Source organism: Orycteropus afer, unplaced genomic scaffold (genome assembly GCF_000298275.1).
Source record: "Orycteropus afer afer isolate SDZICR_OR568_19922 unplaced genomic scaffold, OryAfe1.0 scaffold00454, whole genome shotgun sequence".
NCBI lineage: Eukaryota > Metazoa > Chordata > Mammalia > Tubulidentata > Orycteropodidae > Orycteropus > Orycteropus afer.
In genome coordinates, this window is record NW_006922041.1 from 1,796,358 (window position 1) to 1,806,974 (window position 10,617).

The following is a 10,617-nucleotide window of genomic DNA, read 5'->3' on the forward strand; positions in this document are numbered from 1 at the left end:
ACATAAGACAAAGTATATGTGAACTGCTGTATGAAAAGTGAATTTACTCTGTAAATCTTCACCCAAATCAAAATAAAATTAAAAAAAAAAAAGTTTGTGCAGCTATGGAAACCAAAGTGGGGACAAGAAGATCAGTAAGGAGAATATTTTCTTTTTTCTTTTTTCATCTTCTCCATAAATATGTCTTCAAGTCTTTTGAACCTAGGTATCAAAACAGAAATAATTTTGCTATAAATCTGATTAAAGTTCTCAAGTTTTCTCAACTGATGTCTTTATGTATGTGCAAGCAAAATATAACAAGGAATACAATTCCTATGAATTCAGTTAGTGAAGGGTTAAATTCTACCCTAGCAACAGAAACTTTACAGCTGCTGTCAGAAATACAGTAATTACTCTGATCAACATTCTCCAAGTAACTCCAGCTGTCTTATCAAGCTTGCTTTGTCAAAAAGACTCCTTTCCTGTTAGGGGGCATGAGTTGTAGAATAACCACAGTGGTGCCAGTGAAAGAGCTGAAAAAAAAAAAAAAAAATTCAGAAGCCATACTGTGGCTTTTTTGTTTTTTGCTTGAATTTGAAATTCTGGTAATATTTACTGTGCTTTTAGATAGCCATCCACTGAATTTTAAAGAGATGGAAGAAAATTAGAATCTTTAGTTTTTTTCTTTGAATTTAAATATATAAGAAATCAATACTAGTAATGCTCACTAATGCAAATATTAATGTCCCAATGAAAACAAAGTCAAACACACAGCAACATATACTCCATGTGTTCCGGGGTTTCTTCACCTAATTGTGACAATTCTAAATAGGCTCTGAACTTGAGTCAGAGGATAGTCGTGGTTCATTTTCAGCATGTAAAGTATTCATGCATATTCTCATCAGTCTTGGAGTAAAGATCATTCAGAGATGTCTTTTAGCTTACACAATTACAAATCATGTCATTTCCCTTTTTCTCCTGTGGGGAAGATTTGGGGAAGAGAAATCAGGGGCCAAGTAAGTTACAGTCAGGTAACAAGGAAGGAACATGTGAAAAACAGAATGAAGAGTTACTGTACATGGAACTGATTAAAGCATAGAGTCTAGATTTTATATTACAGCCCTTAGCAGTGGAATATTCCAGTCAAAGATTGGTACCGATTATTATTGTTTCTTTTTTAACTAGAATAAAAAACCCTTGGGTTGCTTAACACACTCAACTGCTAACCAAAATGTTGGAGATTTGAGTTCAAACAGACATGCCTCATAAGAAATGTCTGGTGATCTATTTCCAAAAAATAGGCTTATTATTATTGAAAACCCTATGGAACACAGTTCTACTCTGACAAATATGGAGTTGCCATTAGTTAAAACCAACTTGGTGGTTACTGGTTTACTTAAATAAAACCCAAATTCTAACCCTGACTTACCCTTCATGATCAAGTGCCTGAAGCCTTCCTCAACTCTATCTCATACTATTCTCTATTTCACATATGCTTTGGAATATGCTCAGTGCTTTTTGATTCTCAAATTTACCAAGATAGTTTACAACTTAGGGTCTTTGCACTGACTTTTTCCTCTGCCCTTATTGCCATCCCTTCTGTCTGTATGCCTATTCTCTGTTCTTTGTATGACTTGTTCTGGCTTTTCAATACAGTTTCAGTTTAAATACCTCATCCTCTGAGAGGTCTTCCTTAATGATGAACTATAAGGCATTTTTTTAATCACATTAAACTATTTTAACTATCGAGCTCTGGTAGCATAGTGTCTAAAACATTTGATTGGTAACCAGAAGGCTGGTGGTTCAAACCCACCAGCCACTCCTCAGGAGGAAGATTGGGCAATCTATTTCCTTAGTGATATGCCTTGGAAATCCAAGGAGGGGTTGCTGTAAATTGAATCTGACTCGATAGCACCAAGTTTGGTTTGTTTGGTGGCATGATAGTGAACACCACCTCAACTTTTTCTTATGAACTGTGTTATCCTCTTCCTCCACTTGATACAGGTAATACTGGGGGCAGTCCTCCAATGGAGGGAGGCAGGTTTTAGCTGTTGGGAATAAAAGCACAATGGGATCTGGTGTTCATGGAAATGATAAAAGGATTCCAGGGGATTGGGGTTGAGACTGACAGTGTCGATATCCCTCCTTCAAAAGAAAATTATACACACACACACACAGATATATATTTAAGAACTAGCCATTTGTTTTGGTTACTTCATGCTGCTCTAACAGAAAATATCACAAATTGGTGGCTTGAACAAACAGGGAGTTGTTGAGCTATTCTTTTACAGATAGGAAACCTAGAAGCCCGAGTTCAAAGTGCCAGGCTCTAGGGGCTGGGTAATAGCCCTCGACCTTGGGCTTCAGCTTGGCCTCTTGCTACTGCCCTACGGAAGCTGAAGGTTTTCTTCATTCAGGCAGCTTCTGGCTGCTGAGGCTGACAAGTAAAAAGGTCGACAAGTAGAAAGACACAGTTCCCATATTTCCAAACTATACAGTAGGCCATTGATTCAAGTCCATTAAGAGTCCCAAGATTGGCAGATAACATGGCAGGCTGCTGAACAATGACTCAAATATAAGCAGGATTCAAGCATGCCAAAAGCTTCTGAGACCTTTCTCAAAACTGCTCCTTATATACTGGAAGGAGACCACAACCCTAAGACAGCTACTCAGTTCCTCACAGTAGATTCCACCATGGAGTTAATTACCAGTCTTACCATGGGAAATATTACATCCAGCTGCCCAGCCACTTGAAACCAGGCCCAACGAAGTTGACACATAACCTAACTACCTTAATTTTACAGACTGGGAAAATAAAGCCTATTGAGGTGACATGACTTTCCAACAGTTATTCAAGCAGTTGGTGAAATTTTTTGGATCAGACTCAAGATCTTCCAATGACTAGCTCATTCATTCATTTATTTTATTTATTTATTTTTTATAATTCCAGAAATAATTATAGACACTTTTACTAAATGTAAGATTGTCTGCTAGGAGATACAGAGAATACAAAGATGAATAAAATATTGTCCCTGTTCTCATTGATTTTATAGCATATTAGCAAAAGATAAATATAAACAAGGAGGAATATAAATAATTATATAAGAAGAAATACACTTTTAGGGAGATTTAGAGGAAGGTCTAATCATTTTCAGTTAAGAGACTCTAGGGAGATTTCCTTAAGTTAAGACATTTGACTTCAGTGCATCTCTTTGTTAAAAGATGGTATCATCCATATGCTCCTTCTCTTAAACAGATTTAAATGAATGTCAATTATATTCTAGACATTGCAATATCCACTGGCAGTATGGCAGTGAATGAAAAAATAAACAAATAAAGTACCTACTTTTTATATTACATGTGTGGAAAGACAGATAAGAAGTAAAAATTAAAAAATAGAATAATGGCAGGTAGTGTAAGTGCTATGAAGGAAGGATAGATAAAAGGAAGTAAACAGGAGAAAACTGAGACTACAATAGATGGAGTGGTGAGGGAAGGCCTTTCTAACATTTAAACTGAGATCTGAATGATGCAAAAAACTAGAACTGTGATGAAAAATATTCAGAAGAAAAATCCAGGCAAAATGATGGGCAAGTGCAAGTACTATGAGAAGCAAGAAAAAGCTTAGAATGAGCCAAGAAGTAAAAAAGATAGTGACCTTGGAGAGTAAGAATAAAAAAGCAACCTGGCATGAGATTAGTTTAAAGAGATTGGCAGGGCTTTGCATATTTTAGTAAGAGATATCACATTGCTTATGTTTTAAAATTTGCTATATATATAGCAATAAAAAATTAAAATTTGAAATTAAATACAAAAAACAAGATACTAGCACCAACAAAAGTAAGTACTTAGATGTAAATATAGCAAAATATACATACAATTTGTATGCAGAAAACTTCAAAACACTGATGAAAGAAATCAAAGAAAATCTCAATAAATAGAGAGATAGTTGATGTCCATAGATGTTAAGATGTTTATTTTTACCAACTGGATTTATAGATTTAGTGCTATCTCAATCAAAATTATATCTTGCCCTTTTGTTTATATGAACAAACTAATCTTAAAATTTATATACAAAGGTAAAGTTCATAGAATGTTGTTGTTAGGTGCGGTCAATTTAGCTCTAACTCATAGTGACCCTTTGTACAACAGAATGAAACACTGCCCAGTCCTGTGCCAGCCTCACAATCCTTGCTATACCTGCGTCCATCATTGCAGCCACTGTGTCAATCCATCTTCCTGATGGCCTTCCTCTTCTTTACTGATCCTCCACTTTACCAAGCATGATATCCTTCTCCAGAGAATGGTCCCTTTTGATAACGTGACCAAAGTAGGTGAGAAGAAGTCTGGCCATTCTCGCTTCCAAGGAGTATTCTGTCTGCACTTCTTCCAGGACAGATTTGTTCATTCTTTTACAGTCCATGATACTTCCAGTATTCTTCACCAACACCACAACTCAAAGACATCAATTCTTCTTCAGTCTTCCTCATTCATTGTCCAGCTCTCACATGCATATGAGGAGGTTGAAAATACCATGACTTGGGTTAGGCACAGTCTTCAAGGAGACTTCTTTGCTCTTCAGCACTTTAAAGAGGTCCTTTGCAACAGATTTGCACAGTGCAATATGTCCTCTGATTCTTGACTGCTGCTTCCATTGATGTTGATTGCTGAACCAAGTAATAGGAAATCTTTAGCAACTTCAATCTCTTCTCCATTTATTGTGATGCTGCTTAATGGTCCAGTTGTGAGGATTTTTGTTTTCTTTATGCTGAGCATAAAGTGTGTAATACATACTACAGACTGTATTCTTTGACCTTTATCAGTAAGTGCTTCAAGCCATCCTCACTTGCAACAAGTAAAGTTATGTTGTCTGCATATCGCAGGTGGTTAATGAGTCTTCCTCCAATCCTGATGCCACATTTTTTCTTCTCAGATTATTCAGCAAATAGATTGAATAAGTATGGTGAAAGGATACAACCTTGATGCACTCCCTTCCTGAATTTAAGCCACTCAGTATCCCATTGTTCTGTTTGAATGACAGCCTCCTGGTCTGTGTGCAGGTTCCTCATGAGTACAATTAAATGTTTTGGAATTCTCATTCTTCTCAATGTTACCCACAATTTGTCATCATTCACACAATCAAATGCTTTTGCATAATCTATAAAACACAAGTAAATATCTTTCTGGTATTCTTCACTTTCAGTCAAGATCCATCTGACATCAGCAGTGATAGTCTTCATTTCATGTCCTCTTCTGAATCCAGCTTAGAGTTCTGGAAGCTCTCTGTCAATATCCTGCTGCAAACGTTTTTGGATTATCTGCAGCAAGATTTTACTTGCATGCAATATTAATGATATTGATCGATAATTTCCACATTTTGTGGGACCATCTTTCTTTGGAATGGGTACAAATATGGATCTCTTCCAGTCCATTGGCCAGGTAGCTATTTTGCAAATTTCTTGGCATTGACAAGTGAGTGCCTTCAGCATGGCATCCATTTGTTGAAACATCTCAATGGGTATTCCATCAATCCCTGGAGACTTGTTCTTTGCCAATTCCTTCAGTGCAGCTTCGACTTCGTCCTTCATTCCCATTGGTTCTTCATCATATGCCATCTCCTGAAATGGATGAGTATCAACCAAATCATTTTGTACAGTGACTCTGTATTTCTTCCCTTTTCTTTTGATGTTTCCTGCATCCATCAATATTTTGCCTGTAGAATCTTTCAATATTGCAACTTGAGGCTTGAATTTTTTCTTCAGTTTTTCACCCTTGAGATGCCAAGTGTGTTCTTCCCTTTTGGTTTTCTAACTCCAGGACTTTGCACATTTCATTATAATAATTGACTTAGTCTTCTCTAGCTGCTCTTTGAAATCTTCTGTTCAGCTCTTTTATCTTGTCGTTTCTTCCATTTGCTTTAGCTACTCTCTGTTGAAGGGCAAGTTTCAGATTTTCTTCTGACATCCATTTTTTTTTTCTTCTTTTCCTGTCTTTTTAATGACCTCTTGCTTTGTTCATGGATGATGTTCTTGATGTCAACCCACAATTCTTCTGGTTTTCAGTAATTGGTGTTCAGTGCATCAAATCTATTCTTTAGATGATCTCTAAATTCAGTAGGGGTATAATCAAGGTCATGTTTTGGCTCTTGTGGACTTGTTTTAATTGTCTTCAACTTCAAGTTGAACTTGCATATGGCCAGTTCATGATCTGTTCCACACTCAGCTCCTGGTCTTGTTTTACCTGAAGATATTGAGCTTTTGCATCACCTCTTTGCACAGATGTAGTTGATATAATTCCTGTGTACTCCATCTGGTGAAGTCCATGTGTATATTGCCATTTATGTTGGTGAAAAAAGGTATTTACAATGAATAAGTTATCGGTCTGGCAAAATTCTGTCATGCGATCTGCAGCTTTATTTCTATCACTAAGGCCATATTTTCCAACTACTGGTGATTCTCTTTTTTTCCAAATTTGCATTCTAATTACCAGTGATAATCAATACAACTTGATTGCATGTTTGGTCAATTTCAGACTGCAGAAGTTGTTAAAAATCTTCAATTTCCTTGTCTTTGACTTTGGTGGTTGATGTGTAAATATGAATAATAGTAATATCAACTGGTCTTCCTTGTAGGTGTATAGACATTATCTTATTACTGACTGTATTGTACTTCAGACTAGATCTTGAAACGTTCTTTGTGATTATGAAAGCCACACAATTCCTCTTCAATTTGTCATTCCCAGTATAGTAGATTACATGGTTGTCTGATTCAAAATTGTTGTTGTTGTTGTTATGTGCCGTCGAGTCGGCCCCGACTCATAGCCAAAACCAATCCATTTCAGCTGATTAATGCCTAGAATATTGATCTTTATGTGTTCCATTTCATTTTTGACAACTTCCTAGATTCATACTTTATATGTTCCATGTTCCAGTTGGTAATGGATGTTTGTAGCTGTTTCTTCCCATTTTGAGTCATGTCACATCAGCAAATGGAAGTCTTGAAAGCTTTACTCCATCCAAATCATTAAGGTTGGCTCTACGCTGAGGAAGCAACTCCTCCCCTGTGGTATTTTGAGTGTCTTCCAACCTCAGGGACTCATCTTCTGGTACTATATCAGACCATGTTTTAGGGCTATTCATAAAGTTTCCCAGTAATATATCAGACAGTGTTTCACTGCTATTCATAAGGTTTCTATTGGCTAATTCTTTGATAAGTGTATGGCCCCTTCCTTCTTCTGAGTCTGTCTTAGTCTGGAAGTTCTGTTGAAACCTGACCACCATGGGAAATCCTATTGGTATTTGAAACACTGGTGACATAGCCTTCAGCTTCACAGCAACACTCATGCCACCACAGGATGACAAATTGACAGACTAGTTGTGGAAAGTTCATAGAATAGTCATCACAATATACTGAAGAAGCAAAACAAAACTAGAGGATTCACACTACCAAATTTCAAGACTTACTATGAAACTACAATAATCACAAAACTTTGTTATTAGTGAAAAAATGGAAAGATGAATCAATGGAGTGGAATAGAGAACCCAGAAATGAATAATACAAATTTATTCAATTTATTAACAAAGGTACAAAATTAATTCAATGGAAAAAGGATTGTGTTTCCAAGTGGTACTGGGGTAATTTGATGTCCTCATGCAAAAGACAGAAAGAAAGAGAGAGAGAGAGGTCAAAGGAAGGAAGGACTGATGGGAGGGAGGGAAGGAGAAAGGAAGGAAGAAAAGAAAGAAAGGGAGGAAGGGAAGAATGGAAGAAGGAAGAAAGGAAGGAAGGAAGAAAGAGCTACTCTTACATCTTACACCTTGTTGTTGTTCTTATGTGTCGTCGAGTCAGACCCGACTCATAGCGACCCCTCCTTGGGTTTCTGAGGCAGTATCACTACGGAAGTAGATTGCATTCAAAGTGGATCAGAGACCTAACTGTAATGTGAAAACTCATAAAACTTAAAAGAAAACAAAGGAGACAAATCTGTGTGACCTTTGCTAGGAGTTTGTTGATGATTTTTTGGATACAACACCAAAGTACAAATCATGAAGAGAAAAGAAATTATACATTGTTGTTATATGCCATTGAGTCAGAACCAACTCATAGCGACCCTCCTTGGGTTTCCAAGGCAGTATCACTACAGAAGTAGATTACCACATCTTCCTTCCAAGGAGTGGCTGATGGGTTTGAACTTCCAACCTTCTAGTTAGCAGTCAAGTGCCTTAGGCACTATGCTACCAGAGCTTCCAATTATACATTGATTTTTTTAATTTTTTTTTAAGATTTAAAACTTTGACTTTCAGAAATACAATGTAGAAAGTGTTTGGGTTTACTACCATTCTTCACTAAAAAGATTTGGGGTCTTTGGAGAAAAAATTGATCCTAGGGCTGGGCAGAGAATATGTAAGCTTAACCTGAAACATAGTGTAGCACCAGAAAGTAAGGAAGTACTAAAAATCAAACAAAATAACAAAGACAACACCACACATGACTATGGACATATGCCAAAGCCCATAAAATCCAACTTAAAAAGCTCTAAATGGTCAAAGATGGGACAATTTGAGAAGCAAAATAAATAACAATATTAAATTATAACAAAAAGGATAAAATAGATAGCCACGAACCCATGCTGATATAAATATAAGTAATACATGAATAAACAGGGAATAATAGACAAATTTCCTATTTGTGTTGAAGGATTTCAAATAATTTATGTACATACTTTCCCTCAGAGAGTAGGGATATAACTCTGTACTCCTTAAGCATGAACTGTTCGTATGAGAGTGTAGTATGGACAGAGGGGGAAAAAGAGGAACTATACTTGAGAAGCATGACGAACATATACACCAGGTTATTAAGGTTTATATCAATAATGATGAGTTGTTTTAAGTGTGTGCCCTTGATATTATGTGACAAGAATGGCACTTTACCTCTGTGGTCTTTCTCCCCAAAACCCATAACCTTAGTCTAATCATAAAACAAATAAACAACCGAGAAACACTACTCAAGGATATTCTATAAAATCCCTGTCCAGTACTCCTCAAGGTCATCGAAAACAAGGAAATTCTGAGGAATTATCACCATCTATAGGAATTGACGGAAATACAATGACTAACCACAATGTGATATCTTACATGGAATCCTGGAACAACAATAACAAAAACGACATTAAATAGAAACTAAACAGATAGGAATAAAGTAAAGACTCTTAGGAAAAATAATGTGTCGCTAGATTGGGCAATCTACTTCCGTAGTGATACTGCCTTGGAATCCAAGGAGGGATTACTATGAGTCAGATCCAACTTGATGGCAGTGAGTTGAGAGTTGAGTTATTGGTTGATAAATGGTGACAAATATACCACACTAACCTAAATTGCTAATAATAGAGGAAACTGTGTTTGACGTATATAGAAACTCTTTGTACTATCTTCACAACTTTTGTATAAGTCTAAATCAATTATAAAATTAAAATGTTACTAAAAAGTTCCAAATCCCAAAAACAAACTCACTGTAATAGTGTCAATTCCAACTCATTGTGACTCCCATTGAGTTTCCAAGGCTGTAAATCTTTACGGAAGTAGATTGTCTACTCTTCTTCCTGTGGAGCTGCTGGTAGGTTTGAATCACCAACCTTTTGGTTTGCAGTCAAATGCCTTAACCATTATACAAAAAATGACTGTAGTAGAATAATAATAATAATAAAAAAAGGGTATCGAAAAATCTGTCAACAATAAAACAGATAAACAAATTACTTCTAAGCCTAAAATGGAATACTGCACTACATCAATTAAATAAACTTCTGATACAAGGAACAAGATGATTATACTTCACAATTATTTTGTTGTTTAAAGAAGCCAGAATCAAGATTTCATTTATATAAAATTCTAGAATAGGCAAAGCTATTTTATATGAAATGAAATTAAACCAGTGGTTGCCTCTGATGGTGAGGATTGGAAAAGGACAAAGTGTATTCTGGAGTATAGGTTGCATAGATTATATAATTATTAAATGCATTTTATTGTATTTCTACAATCTGCTTTTCACTGCCTTTAAATTGTATTTCAAAAACAGCTGTATTAATTTTTTTTTTTTTTTAAAGTACTTGGCAAAAGTTGGAAAAGTGAATTTGGGGAGCAAGCATAGCATCAAGGAAGAATAGCATTTAGGAAGATACTGTAGAAATCTAGAGGTGAAAGACATTTGACTGCTAACCAGAAGGCAGGCAATTCAAATCTACCAGCCGCTCCTTGGAAGGAAGATTGGGCAATCTACTTCCGTAGTGTTACTGCCTCGGAAACCCAAGGAGGGGTCACTATGAGTCGAATGACTCGATGGCAGTCAGTTTTGTTTTGTTTTGCATGTCACTATTTGGTATTTTCCTTGTTCCCTTCAACGATTAGTCCCATGAGAACAATGATTTTGTCTATCATAGTACCTTGCACAAAGCAGGTGTTCAATAAATATTTAATGAATTTGATGACTGCTCTACAATGTTTTTCCTAAATGTTTATTCTCCCAACCCCATTACTAATTAACAAAATGTCTAGTAAACAAACAACTCCCGCCCCCAAAATAAATAAATAAACCAAACCCATTGTCATTGAGTTGACCCATTTGTTACAGAGCAGAACTGCTCCAT